At 42.2% G+C, this 14,512-nt stretch overlaps 2 protein-coding genes across 2 annotated transcripts in view; both read right to left on the reverse strand.

Moving 5' to 3' along the window:
* Positions 1 to 987, reverse strand: part of LOC146830224 (uncharacterized) — a 37,059-nt gene extending 36,072 nt beyond the window's left edge. Inside the window, exon 1 of the mRNA XM_085604436.1 lies at positions 864 to 987. The gene's annotated coding sequence lies outside the window, so the exon portion shown is untranslated. The remainder of the gene's footprint in view (positions 1 to 863) is intronic.
* Positions 1 to 992, reverse strand: part of LOC146830223 (uncharacterized) — a 136,276-nt gene extending 135,284 nt beyond the window's left edge. Inside the window, exon 1 of the mRNA XM_085604435.1 lies at positions 864 to 992. The gene's annotated coding sequence lies outside the window, so the exon portion shown is untranslated. The remainder of the gene's footprint in view (positions 1 to 863) is intronic.
* Positions 993 to 14,512: the final 13,520 nt, after the last annotated feature.

Raw genomic sequence — 14,512 nt, forward strand, 5'->3', positions numbered from 1 at the left:
AAGGAGGGACTAACAAGCCTAATAACGAATTGGAAGCCAGCGTTTACGAAGGACAATGACAAAGCCAATTAAAAATATGGGTGGAGAGTGAGTGGGGCTTCAAAACCTTACTCCAATACTGCATGCCTCGCAGCAGTGCATGCGCAGCCCAGGCTCGACCTAATAAAGAGCATGGGCAGTAGGTAACCCTTGAAGCATGAAAACAAATAAAGGACACTGGCAGTAAGCAACCCTTGGAGCTCGACTAGCCGGATAGATAAGATTATAGAAGGAGAACGTTCGGCTTAGCAAACACATCAGTTGCTGAATTCAAAAACACGAGCCACCCTGACTGGGCAAGGTAAAGTTACCCGAGCACTTGCATGTGCTTCAGCTGTCAGAATATGATAGGACACAGGCGGGAATCGGTGGCGAGGTAAGGAAGGCACACACACCACAGATCTAACCCCCAGCGGGTTAAAAGGGGAATGGTCCATGTTGAGTGTAAGGGAGGGCCGAAATTCAAAATCAAATGTATAATTTGGGGCTTCGGGCTATACATCTTTTTGAGTTATGCCCCCCAATCCCGTGTCGTGGGGGGAAGGAGAAGTGTAGGCACAAATGATCAGGTGATACCTGCTGTAGCTGCCTTAAGTGTCCTTTCAAATATTTGCATTCTCTCGGAAACAGGAAAGACAGAGCCACCAGAGACCTAGCCTCTGTGTACTCAAAGGCGCTCTGTCCACACACCCTAGTGACCGCTGCCAGCTGGACACTCCGAAAGAGAGTGAATGAATACTGTTACAGGATAGCACAATAAACAACAAATACTCCCGCCACAGCCCTCCATTCCAATGCTTTTCAACCGGGTCACCGCTCCTCACCTGTCCTTCAATTCAGAACTCCTCCGTTACCTTCAGATCAGGTCCCAGGCCCGTCCTGCGGCCCCCACAGTCCTTGATTAATTTGTTTTCATTAATGAGCAAGGACTACTGCCGGAAGTAAAATGGAAACTGGAAACGCGTCACTTGCCCGGGTCCCTCGACCTTGTAACTCGTGGGAGTAGACGTTTCAAGGGAACGGCCTATCGTCAGCAGTATAGAGAGCCGTGGCCAATGACACGCTAGTGACGTCATCAGACCGGAAGAGCTGCTTGATGCACTTCTAGTGCGGAAAGAAACGAAAGTAACTGTGACAGTAGAGGATCTTCTTCTGAAGTCCGAGTTCGAAATTCTTTATTTAAAACGTCACCAGGACGTGCATGGCAACATTTGGGAAAGCACAGAATGGAAATTAATGTAGGCGATCATTGCCTGCTCTGTGCTTTCCCTCCATACCCAGCATCACCGCCTCCCTCGGGCCTCTGTCTCGTTCTACCACGGGCCCCAGTGTTCCCCCTCACTGCACATGGATGAGGACAGGAACAGATGCATCAGGGAGGTCCCAAGACCCGAGCAGGCAGGAATAAATAATTCCAATATTTACCTTTTGACATTATAACTGCGAATAACCTGTAGTTTAAGGATCGGCATTTTAACTTAATTTGGGCACACATATGTTACGTTTAATTAGAAGAGGCACTTTGTTAAAAACCGTGTTATAGTTTTCAGACTTCGCTATGGATCAGCTAGGGTTGCCACCGGGGTCGTTTATACCAGTATGACCTCTATTTTTACGTCATACCTGTCAAGTTTTCAGGTTGCTTATGTGTGACATGTCCATTGTTTCAGTGTACTTATGAGTGACATTCAACTACCAAATGTGTGACACGTAAAGTGACACTTCCACACAAGTTACAGCAAGCAATGACACTGCCACGGTAATTGTACTCATGAGTTCAGTGCTCTACTACACTCACCCATGCCGTTGTAAGCAAGACCACTGGAATTATGCGATTCTTCAGCTCCAGGTTTTTTCTGCATAATGAAGGACTTGCCTCATATTCCATCATCTGCTGCATAATCTGCAGATTTTATTTTAAAAAAGTTTCTAGCTCAAACGATCAAAAGTTACAAAACACACGGTGATACGTGGTGATATGAGTTCACGCACATTGGATGACCATTCTCAAAGGTTAACTGGTCACCTTTCAGTTTCTATGTATGTATTTGGTTGTTTAAGTGTTACTAATGAAGTGAAATATTTGCCCAGACAGTATTACCATGTGTAAAAAGCACAAAATATTGAAGTAATACTATCAAAAATTGTGCTGCATTATGCTGCACATTTTGCCTTTTTCTTGCTGCACAATTTAGTAAACACTGCTGCATAATTTGGAACACCCCGACACATAATTCCAGTTGCCCTGATTATAAGTGCCTCCTCAGTAACTGCCAGGCTGAATCAGAGAGCATCTACAGTCCATCTACTTCAGACATTCGTCTCGCCTATTCTCCACCGCTGTCTCCTTCCAATTGGTCTCCCAGCTCCCCCTGTTCTTTTGGAATCTTGAAACTCGTCCGGCGGAGCCCGAACCGCATGGCCGATTCCCGGTGGAGCTGCACCGACAGCTATAGGGGAGATTGGCCCTGGCACACCGCTTTGGCCGTCACCTACCCAGCCGGACTTCGGACATATGTTTTGCCCTTCTCTCCGCCGCTGCCTCCTTTCAATGGACTCCCAGCTCCCCCTATTCTTTTTTAATCCTGACACTCGTCTTGCCAATAACTCCTGTATTAAATTTATAATTTGTCCGTAATTAATGTGACATTTCTGTAACTATTAACACGCTGTTTCCTTATATAAAGTGCTCTGATACCTCCGGCTCTAGCTAGCGCTATATAAAACTCTAAAATAAATAAATAATAAATAAATACAGTCCAGGCTAGGAAAGGGGGCTGTCGGGCCGCAAGCAGTGCCGATTGTAGGCTGAGGCGCCTGAGCAGTGTTTGGCTTTGGATGGTAATGTTCCAGTGCAGCAGTCCATGTCATTGCTCACTATCCTAATCACATTTGCTGTTCTGCTATACCTGTTCTGCATCCCTATTCAAGTCCACAGCAGAAAATAGGAACTCTTACTTCACTGGCATTCCATTCTCTCAAGCCTCTCATTTGTCACTGTAAACCCCCTTACGCATCCCATCCCCAGTGTGCATGACACTGCCCCTTTTGCATCCTCTTTGTAAACCTCGCTCTTGTACACTGCCTGTTGATACATTCCCGCTTTATAAAAGTCCCACATATTTAATTGGATTGAAGTAGGAAATGCTCTTTAAGAAAAGCATTGTTTTATGGCTTGCATGAAAATCTAAAGCAGATTTACAATAAGACTCTGGTCAACTCTAGTGGTCCAGCTGTATCCCCCAAAGAGGCATCACTAATGCCTTTTTCTGGAACACCCCCATGCATTCTTGTCTCCTTTAATACTCTTACCCATGATTTACAATGACATACACTCCTTGTGGCAACAGTCTGATCATTATGCCAATTAGTGATGTCATTTTGATGCAATTCGAGACATTCATTTTCGAAAGCAAAGACAATAGAGGGCAACATGAAATCTGGTATATTCTTGTTGCCTACAATAGGAAAATCTTGGCCACAGAAATGGCCTTTACCAGTCTCAGAATACATTTGATATTGATGTTTGGTAACAGAAGTTCAGCATGGCAAGTCTTTCAGCACATCCGTGCCACGAAGATCCTGGAACAGAGCACTTATCCTTAGGTTGAAGAAGGAAAAAGGGCTAGATGGAGTTGGTTGTTTAGAGAGTAAGTTCTTCTAAGTAGGCTTCAAGAGTGACCGCGAAGGCCGTTTGCCGGGATTGGGGATTCCACTTTAGGTCCGAGAGGTGTTGAGACATACAGAGTAACTGCATCTATTACCCTGGGCACATTTAGGAAGATAACTCTGGTAACAAGGTGAATGTGTGTCAGGATAAGCTCTAGCGGGTTTTGCCTGACAAGCTTGTGCCACTCGAGTGGGTGGTTCATTTTGATAAGTCTGGAGAGCGTGCAACTGAGGCAGAGTGTTACTTTGGGAGGCTCAGGGAGGCCACAAAAGACTGCAACGATCCTTATGTAAGAGATTTTACTGACGAGGGTCTCTCTGCTAGCAGCTACAGAGACACAAATTTAACAAGTCAAAATATGGTAGACTTAGATGAGTGAAATCAAGGCAACCATGAGGCCTTCCTCTTGGAAGCACACCAGTCCACTGCATTGTATGTTGTCTCCACTATTAAAGAAGGAGATCATCTATATCAATGTTTCCCAAACTGTGGGTCCCGACCCTGTGGTCGCTCATGAGCTGGTGGGGTGTGAATGTCCAAGCAATAACTAAAGATGCCTTTAAATTCTGTATTTATCTTGTCACATTCATTGCGCTTCATAATCAGAGGGTCAACTGTCAGTCTATGTCATCAACAAATTGCTGCTTATGTTTTTTGAACATGGGTATTGGTATTTACAAACTTCTCTTAAAAGTTAAAAGCAGATGGCGACTGCCGGTCCAGCTCCATTTTTGACGGGAGGACTGGCGGGAAAATTAGTTAAAGCAGGAGGTGTGTCTACCTTCACCCTGTACCACCTCTCAGGTGGGACAGGCGAGGTAGACCTCAATTTTCACTATCCGCCATCTTGAGGATGGGAATAGTAGCCTGTTAGGAGTCAGGGTATGCCCACCCCCCAAGTGAGGTGAACATAAAGATGGTATGGGCACCCTACGGATAGGTGTGCCAATTGGCTACTACTTGGCCTCTTCTAAAATGTCCCAAAATTCAGTATTTAGGTGGCTCCTCAAGCACCTGACTTCAGATTTGACGGACGAAAAGAGAAAGACGACCACTGGTGGTCCAGGAACTGAGCCCTGCTGCAGAAGAAACCTGTCAAAAACTCTGCCAACTGCAACAGAACAGGCCTGCTGTCCTACCTGAACCCTGAAGAGACCTCCAAGAAACTCCAATGCCTCTCCAGTCTTCGCCAATTGCCAAGAACCTCCCTTTGGGCCAGAGGCTCAAGTCCCGCCGACCGCCGGTAAAGAAACCACAATGGTTGGTAACTGGCCCTTGGTGTCGACGCGACGCACCACTGTAACAGGACTTCGACATCTGCATGCCTCCATCAACTCGAGAGATCCTCACAGCGAAGTGACTGATGCTCAAAACAGCTCCACTTCAGTGAGCATGTGCCCTTCTGCCAGTGGCTTCTACGGCGTGAAGCATCATCAGTGGCGCAACTTCCTCTTCAGTGATGGAATGCCCCGCACCTGGAGCCTGACTGCTGCCAGTGCCGACCAAGACCAGCCCACGAACCACGGTACACCTAAACCAGGTGAAGTTTCCACTGCCTGCTGTGCCTGAGTCCTGGGCCTCCAATGAACCTTGCATCCTTGCAATAAACTCAAGCTTCTACCTCCAAGTGACCGTGGTCGTGTGAAACTCCATGGCGGAGTCCTGCGCCTCATAACCACAGCGGCACCTGCGTGGCGGTCCTCCGCTATTCAACTCTGCACCTCCTGCCTTCGACCGCGACGGTCCCTGCGTGGCAGTGCTTTGGCTCCATTGAACCCCATTGGCCTCCTTCCAGTGACCGCAATGTTAATTATGTTGGAGGTCTTCCTAACTCCAATCGATCCGCTGCCTTCTGGCCATAGCTCTGTGGTATTTATTCAGCTTTATCGACGACAGAGTGGCAAGATTCTAGACGTATTACATTTTTGAACTGCACTGCAGCTCTTTATTCGATCATAAAAAGTGCACAAAGTATATTTGTATTTTGTAGTCTTGCTTCTTAACTGCTACATGAAGATACTGGTTATTTTTATACACAATTGGTCAGAGATTTATTCTTGATCGTGTGACTCGCTAATTGCCTCTGTGTGTGACAACAAACCCGACCCCGGGATAAGCCTAACTGCTCGCCTACATTACAACAAAATAGATCGTTAGTACTATCTACTTTACCTCTGACCACTTTGTGGGGATTCTTGGAATCTCTACATAGTGTACTTAATTTTAGTGCACTATACAGAGAGCCATCCTCCTACATTTGGTGGTGCAGCGGTGGATCTACGACTTTGCGTTTGCTAAAACCACTTTGTCAATAGGTGATCACATGAATAAATCTAAAAAAATGTCTTTAGTCTAGTCAGTTTTGATTGGTCGATTTTTCAAAATTTTGAAAATTAACTGCTTGGGCCTTGGTTAAGTTCCTGAAACTAAGTAGTTAGACATTTAAAGATCTGTACTCTAGTTAGGACAAAACGTTTTGGTAGATTTTTGTTTCTTTCCAAAACAGTCCCAATGTTAGTACAATAATGCCTGAAACCAGTAGCCAGGATCAGGAGCTCGACCTGACCCCTTACATAAACCTGAACCACGCCCGGTGCAGGACCCTCTGAAAAGGCTACAGTATAAGAACAGGCAAAGTCCTACGACAGCCAATCTCAGACAACTGCTAGCGCAGTTTGAGAAAGATTATCCAGACAGTAGACAAGTCCTGAGAAAAAGCTAATTCCGATGAAAACGATGCTGAGAACGGACATGAATCAGTCCCCTCAGAAATAGCAGCGATGCCCTAGGATGAGGACTTCCAGCTAGAAAGGTTGGCCAAGAGGCAGAGCTTAGAAGCCCAACTCATGGACATAGAAAGACACAGAAAAAAGATGGGCCTAGGACCTATCTCTAGTGGCAGCATACAAGTACATAGGGAGAGGGAAGGGTATAATGCATCTAAACTCTCCAAAGGGATTGTCCCCAACTACACAGAGGGTGATGTTATCACCAAATAGTTCACTGCATTCGAGAGAGCCTACATAGGTAGAAAAGTAGCCCAACAATTCGACTCCTCCAGTGTGGGAGCTATTCTGAGGGAAATGCAGCAATAGATTCCTGACATTACTTGAAAAATATGCTAAGTCTATGACCTGATGAAGGGTCCCCTGATTGAGGGCTTTGGACTCAGTGCTGAGGAGTATAGGATAAGGTTCCGGGAGACTCTCAAAACACAGTCAGTCCCAGATTGACTTTGTCGACTTTTCACTGAACACACTAGATGAGTGGCTAACAAGTAACAATGTGAATGAATGGGAAGGGCTTTACAGTTTAATCACGAAAGAGATTCTCTCAAGAAATTATTATAATGAGAAGTTACATAATCATCTGGTCCACTTTCTCCTCTAAAGTTGGGAAAGAAGGGAAACTACTGGGTCAAATCAAGGGTGACCAGAACTACCACTGGCAGGGCAGATCAAAGGAAAGAGACCAAAAGCCCCCCCCCCCAAAGGAAAAAGGGGAACCCTAAAAACAAAGACTTTTTGTCAGGCCCCCAAAAACCTGTTCAGGAGGGTGAGTCCCATGACTCTTCACAGCCCAATGGTGGGTACCAGGTTAAGAACTGGATCTCAAGAAGGCTTGGTGCCAGAACTGTAGGTCCCTATGACACCAAACTAGAGACCCGGGCTGCAAAAACAAGAAAAATGCCTCTACTCCACCTGCCTGTTGCCAATCTCCAGATGGAATCCCAGAAGAGCACTGGCCAGGCCAGAGAGCTCACTGAGGCGACTTTATTAGGGGAGGTAGATTTAGCCTAGCTGTCCGGCCCACTTACATGCAAAAATACAGACAGCATCCTGTTGTTAATGGGATGAGGGTGGAAGTGAAGAATGTACTACAATATATGTGTATTGTATTGTATAAATGTTTAGAATACTTATGTTAAAAAAATGATTATATATAGATATTCATTAGTTTGGATTAACAAATGTATATATTATATTATATATTCTATGTTTTTAATATATATATATATATATATATATGAGTGTATAAATAACTAAATCTTTTTATCATAACTATGTATCTACAATTGCTTCACCATTGGTCTACAAAACAAATATATATGTATATAAAAATAAATAAAACTAATTTTAAGTAGAAAAAAAAAAAAGAATAATGACTGGTACTACAGATGGCGCCCAACAACGGAGGCATCATCAGAAGTGGCTATCTGGAGGAGCGATCTTGTTAGGGGACAGAAATCTACTGGGGAGAACAGGACAGAAATCCACTAAGCAGGTACTCTGTGCACAGAGGTTCTGGGGGATTCTTTGTCTCTGCGGCCCAGTATATCTCTGATCTTTCTGACTTTGACTCTCCACAAGATGTCACTCCTGACTGAGAACCTTTTTGGCGTAAGTATTTAAAAAAAAAAGGACTGTTAGGTAATTTAGAACTTGGCAGTTAGAACTTGGCAGTTAGAATTTGGTCAACTATTTGTTTGGTATAGCTTTGATAGGTTTGTATACGCGAATTGCAATTTGTGTAGGCAGGTAATGAAGAGACTTTTTCTCCATCTGCTTTAGTTGAAGTATAAGTGGGTCGCACCCAGTCCCTAGTTCTTTGGTCCTTTGGTTCTTAGTTTTTGGTTCTTAATATTGGTCCTTAGTTTTATTTGAAGATTGCAATTTTGAAAAATCGAGGGTCTCGTGCATTTGCGAGTGTATCGATAGAGATAGCCCCTTGAAGTTTGAAGCTCGGTTAGTGAGCGAAGATGCCTATACGTAGCAAATTTGGTACTTGGTTTGGTTTTTGTTGCAACAGGGATTCCCGATTGGAGGATTCATGTCTGATACCTCCGAAGGGAACTCCAACTTATGAGCTCTATTCTAAACACGGCGTGGGCCCCATCACGTTTAATAAAGTATGGGTCCGCTATTCTTGGAAATAAAGGTCTGTGAGGCTGTTTTTGCAGTTTTTGGAACACTATTGAGAAAAGTTTTCTTTTCTCTTGTAAATATGACTTACAACTAGTATCTGCAAACGGTTCTGTGAGTAAATTGCGACGGCGCTATTTATGAAAAATGGCTAAAGCGCGCTGTATTATGTGTCCTGAGTTTTTGACCCCTTTCTGTTTATGTCTGAAATGAGCTCAATGTGTGTTTGTGGGTCTTCTTGATGTTTTCAGTCTGTTAAGTAAAATGTTGATTAATTAATATTAAGTAGAAACTTAGAAAAAATCCAGAAATGAACCATGTGATGTGCTAAAATAGCTATATGTTGCTCTTTAATTTATAGAATGAGCAATTGTGCACATATACAAAACTGCCGTTAAATGCTTAAAGGATAAAATTAGAAAACACATTCAATAGATATACATAAGGCCCCAAAAACGAAATTATCTATTTTTGCAAAAAAATTAATAAATTTACAGCATTTTCCTTAGATGCATTGTATTGGATGTTCACAGGCAAAATTTTCAGCTGCAGTATATTTGATAGGAATGTTCATTCAGCCAGCACTTTCCCAGTTAAACACGGGTGGAATTTTGCATAACCGTCCTTTTTAAATGAAAGTGGCGCAAAAATGTGACGCGTTTCAAGTTAGGCTTATGCGCTTAGGCTTGTGAGTTAATGTGTCCAAAAATGATAGGCAAGGGATGCAGCTTGCTTTTATATGTGGAATTATCACAAAAACGAATAATTGGGTTTTTTAGAAGAAAATTATTTTTTTTAAAGAAAATTATTAATTATGGAAAAATTATTTAAAAAATAAGTGCCTTTCAAAAATCGTTTTTTAATATTTATAAAGCTTAATACATATGCTATGACCTCCTAGCGTTAAAATTTAATTTAAGTTATGTTGCACAGCTAAAATGACATTTGTATGTGCAATTTTCCCTTGGCGCAGGAGCAAACAAGCTAATTTCTATTAAGTATAAGTTAATATTTTCAATGGCTGACTCATGGGTTGTGTAATAGACATTCTGGTAATGCATATTATGCAAGAAATTTGTAGGATATTCATTTTTAATGCCTAAAATATCAAAGTCGATTTTGGGCAAAAGCACTGTTTAAACTGCATTTTCTTTCATTCAGAGTAGCTTTTAAAGTGTCTCAGGTTTTAGTAAATGCATACATTTAGGTATAATACAAATTTGCAGGATTGTTCCCATTTGGGGTTGTTTTTTGTTTTTTTAATGGCCCAGTGAGATCCATTTAAGGTTGATGAAATAAGTACCATTGCAACAAGCATTTATTCTAAAAACTGGTATGTGTGTTATTAGGTTTTGTGAATTATTCACAGTAAATGTAGTTTAATAAACTGGGAGTAGAGATAATTTTTAGCGCCTAAAAAGGAGAAATTATTTTTCAAAATAGAGTGAATTGTTGCAGGTTAGGAGGAATTAGGAAGGCCTACTTTCTTTGACAGATTCAGAGTGGCAGAAGCTGGGAGCTGCAGAGGCTGGCTCAAGCCGCGCTGAGATGCTATCTTTTGTTTCCCTGTAAACAATGGAGAAGGCTGTCATGTTGACATTTGTGACCTTTTAAATTAGGGCCTTGTCTCTGTGGAATGCAGAATGACCTTGCTAAATGGGCCTCTAAAGGTGGGGTTTCTGGTTTCTCCATAAGAACATCAATACAATTAAAGAACTTAATTCCAAAGGGAAAATATAAAAAAAAGGGTTTCTTCGAAAGTCCCAACATCATGTTAAATGCTCTGCAGAACTGATACATTTGTGTCTCCGCTCTAAAAAAAAAAAGAATAATGCCTGCTAGTTGCTTTTATTTGACAGAAAACGAAGTGTTGCATTAAGTCTTAGACAGAAAATAAAATGCAGCCCTTTTCTAAAATTTTGAAGGCTACATGCCTCAGTGAGAACGATTTGCCAATTAAGAATTATTTTTCACAGTGGAAATTGTAGGTGCCAAATTAATATGGAGTGTCAGTGTAACAATTTTTACTTTCAGAAAGGTAAAACTAAGGTGGCTTGATGTTGCAAGGTGACTGACAAGAGGGTAACAGTTAAGTAATGGAAATTTATTTTTGTGTATTTGGTCCTATCATGAATTGTTATTGCTGGTCCTGTATGTTAGAAGAGAGACAGTAAAGTTATATTTGACAGCGGATTTCCATTGCCTGGTGATCTACTGTCAAAAGGAGGGTAAGGATTTTAAACCTGACAAATTAAATAGGCCCAAATATTGGGTTTTGGGCTGCAGGTTTACAGTGCATAAAGTACATGACATGGTGTTGTCTGTCACCGCTTATTCACATATGCTATTGTTTTGTCTATGCTTCTTGTGCTTGATATACAGCGATTATATCTGATGGCTTGACATGTGCATTTTTTTATTTGTGCTTTTTAAAAAAATGTTTGTATGTTTTGTTTTATGTTGTTGCTTTTATACTATTACAAGTTCCCCTGTGTTGTGAAGGGATGCGTATGACGATATGTATCGTTACATAACAGTTGGGTGGATTTGGTATAATAATAAATTTCACAGATATGGTTTTCATACTATGAGGAAGACAGGCAGCACTTTACCAGTGCATGTCTAAATTGGCTATAATGGTATTACAGAAAACAAAAGAGATCTATCAGGATCAAAGTGTGTCACCTGCAGTTAGTCACGTTACTGCCCCTTCCCTTAAAGGAACAGGCAGCCTTACATTTATGTATCCTTGATTGGACCTAAGGATGAAAATATAGATCTGTGACTCAAGGTGGCCTACTTTCTATATTACATTAGTTAATGATGTTCTGTTTCCTAAGTAGCATATGGCTTTTTGTTCCTTAAAAAGAAAACCAGGTTTTCATTTTTCCCCGAAGAAGGAACTGGAACATTAGCTAGGATTACCGTATATGGTGTAGTCGCCTGCGGTAGAGTTAAAATTTGTGTAACTTTGGCCTTTGTGTATCACCCGTACTCTTGGTGTTGTGTCACATGCCTGACTATCACCCAAATAATTTTTTTGTTCTTCCTATAGATTTTTTCCTTTTGTTACTTCTCCCCTGACCAATGCCGCATCATGCTTAGTTATTGGGGATTTTAGTTGTGTCCTAGTTCCATTTCCCTTTTCCGTATTCCTTTCACCAGTCAGCCCATTTATCATTGTAGGTTTATTGTTCAGGTTCACACTTCCAGACTGCAGTGATGTACCAGGGACCCCCATGTTATGTATAATTCCCTTTTGTATGACCAGACTGGTTTGCAAGAATTTTCCTTAGGCCTACTTCAATGTTTTCCAGCCTGACTGTCAGGGTAGTGATAGACTGGTTAACTGACTCAATATTATAGTAAGACAAGTTTTCCATCTCAATAGGAGATATCTTATGTTTACCTTTTTGAACATGACGAATTATCAATGTCTATTTTAATTTGGTTTTCAGTTCCCTTCTGTTCCTGCTGCTTTAATTTTTGGTGGGATCAGATGTGTTCTAATCATGCAAATATCAGGACCCTCTAGTTCTTGTCTTTTGTTTGCATATTTGACTATTAGCCTGTGTATTGCATAGTGCACCTGATGTGAACGTTTTCTACATGTCCCTGCTCTATTGAGATGTTCTAAGATAAGGAGGAACACCTAGACTTAATCATTGAGGAAAATATGTGTTTACCCCATTAGACAATGCCACTGTGTGAGGAAATCCATTCAGATAGAATTCTCATGTAGCTATAGATGGCAGAGAACCCAATTGAAGATGCTAGAGACCCTGTTTTGCCCTTCTGCCTTTGTCTTTGTATTCTATGCCCATGGTGTATGGCTACTCCTTTGAAGATTGCAGACCACCTGCTTGCAGGCCCCTTGTTAAAAACCATGAACTGTTTTTGTACTAAATTGAAGGAAACTAACAACTGTGTCACATTTCCTACGTCACTAGATTCTGCGGGTATCAAGTCATAATAACCTGCAGAACATTGATTTAAGCCTAATTCCCATCAGTGACAGCTACAGATGAAAGACGGACGTCTTGGCCCTACAGTCTCAGCACCCAGAAAGTAGCAAAGCTGGACAGCGATCGCCAGCACACGGTATCGTACTTGCTCCATCAGACGGCGTTGGACATCACAAAACCAAAAAGTTTCAGTGTAAAAGAGCTAAAGAGAAGGATTCCTGTTGTTGATGGCAGAGCTGGTTTGAGGTTTCATTTCTCTACCTGTCATGTGCTGGTAACCTCTGACAGTGTGCAATCCCTTGAGCCCCTTGGCCTGAGTTTTGGCCACACACCTCTTTTCCTTTGCTCCGGCGGAAAGGCAGTACACCTGAGGATTCAAGTTTGGAAAAAGGCACTATATTGTGGTGCCAATGAAAGAGCTGCTTGAGCGTCCTCTGACACTAAATAATGAGTGTTGGAGTCTGAAAGTGCTGCTGAGCTTGAGCTATTTCCCAATTAATAGTGCTTGGGTCTGCACGAGATGATTTGTGCCCTTGATCAATGAAGAGCACATTGTTTGTAGTGCCTGCCACAGAGGAGAGACACTGGTGTATTGCCTTAAGACATTGAGACTTTCGAGTGAGCTGTGGGTGTTTGCCAGGAGGGCACTCCAACTAAGCAGTACTTTTCTCACGAAGAGGCCTGAACTGAGAGGCCCAGCGCGGAAGAAGACAACGGAAGCAGATTTGATGGACAATAGAAGCCTTCCAAAGAGGCTTATAACGGACTTTGGGCACAATTGCAAATATAGAGACTGAGTGATTGCCTATGTAAGGGCAAAAGGAGGGTCTGTGGTTCCGTGAATTCTGAACCTGTGTTTTAAATGTCATGATTCTGTTATGATTTTGGTAACAGCAAACCGTAAACAGTGAAGTTCAGCAAATACGAGTGTTTGCATCATGTTACACCAATGGATTCACTGTGTATTTGAAGGTTTTGTTCTGAACCCTTGGGTTCCATTTTTTGCATGGCAGCCATTTTGTGGTTGCCCTTTACTTAGGCCCTGACTGTGGCTGAATAAGTATTTGGGACACATACACTTTAGCTTGGGTTTGTTCTGACTCCTGCATGACCTGGCGAAAGCTGACTCTATTGCCTGAGGCCGACCTTGCCAAGCCAGTTCCTGCCCTTTAGCTGATCAAGATTAAGGATCAGAGCACAGGACATTGTAAATAATTATTACACACAAACATGCTTTATCCTATTCCTATCTGTTTCTGTTCTTGTTTTTATGGTCTATTTACGATGGGGAGGTGACCATTTTTATTATGGGTTTGTCCAGCTTGTCTAAGGAAGAATGTTGGTTTTGTCCGGTCTTTTTACCTTTGTCAACTGTAACCTTTATGAAACCCTGTAATTATAATGTTTTGCTCATATCCTGCTAAAACCCCAAAGGCTACTCACCTGTTGCCTCTCTAGCTTTTTCATTTGTTTAGGAATGTGACTGGTACAACTCCCTTGCATGCCTAGGGCATAATAAATGGTATAAAAGGTCTGAGCTAAGACCATTCTGGGGACTGCCTCATTCAGTTGCTAAGGCTTCTGTGTGACGTAGTCTCACTCATTTGAGTTTTAATAAAGATGTCTTTTCATATTTCAGCTTCTTTGCCAAGTTCTTTGTTATATTACCCTGAGAATGAAAATTTCAAGTACTACAGAAGGGTTGAGAGACATTGGTGCCAGCATCACCATGGTGACCCATAAACTAGTCTCACTACATTCCTGGAAGGTCCTATCCAGTCAACACTGAAATTGTGATGGCAAACCATCCCATGGCAATGGTGTCCTTTGACTTGGGCTGGGGGGGTGTTGCTGGTAAGAAAGAGGTAGCGGTCTCTCCAACACTCACAGTTGAATGTTTGCTTGGTAACGATTTG

This window comes from Triturus cristatus, chromosome 5_1 (genome assembly GCF_964204655.1).
Source record: "Triturus cristatus chromosome 5_1, aTriCri1.1, whole genome shotgun sequence".
Classification (NCBI taxonomy): Eukaryota; Metazoa; Chordata; class Amphibia; order Caudata; family Salamandridae; genus Triturus; species Triturus cristatus.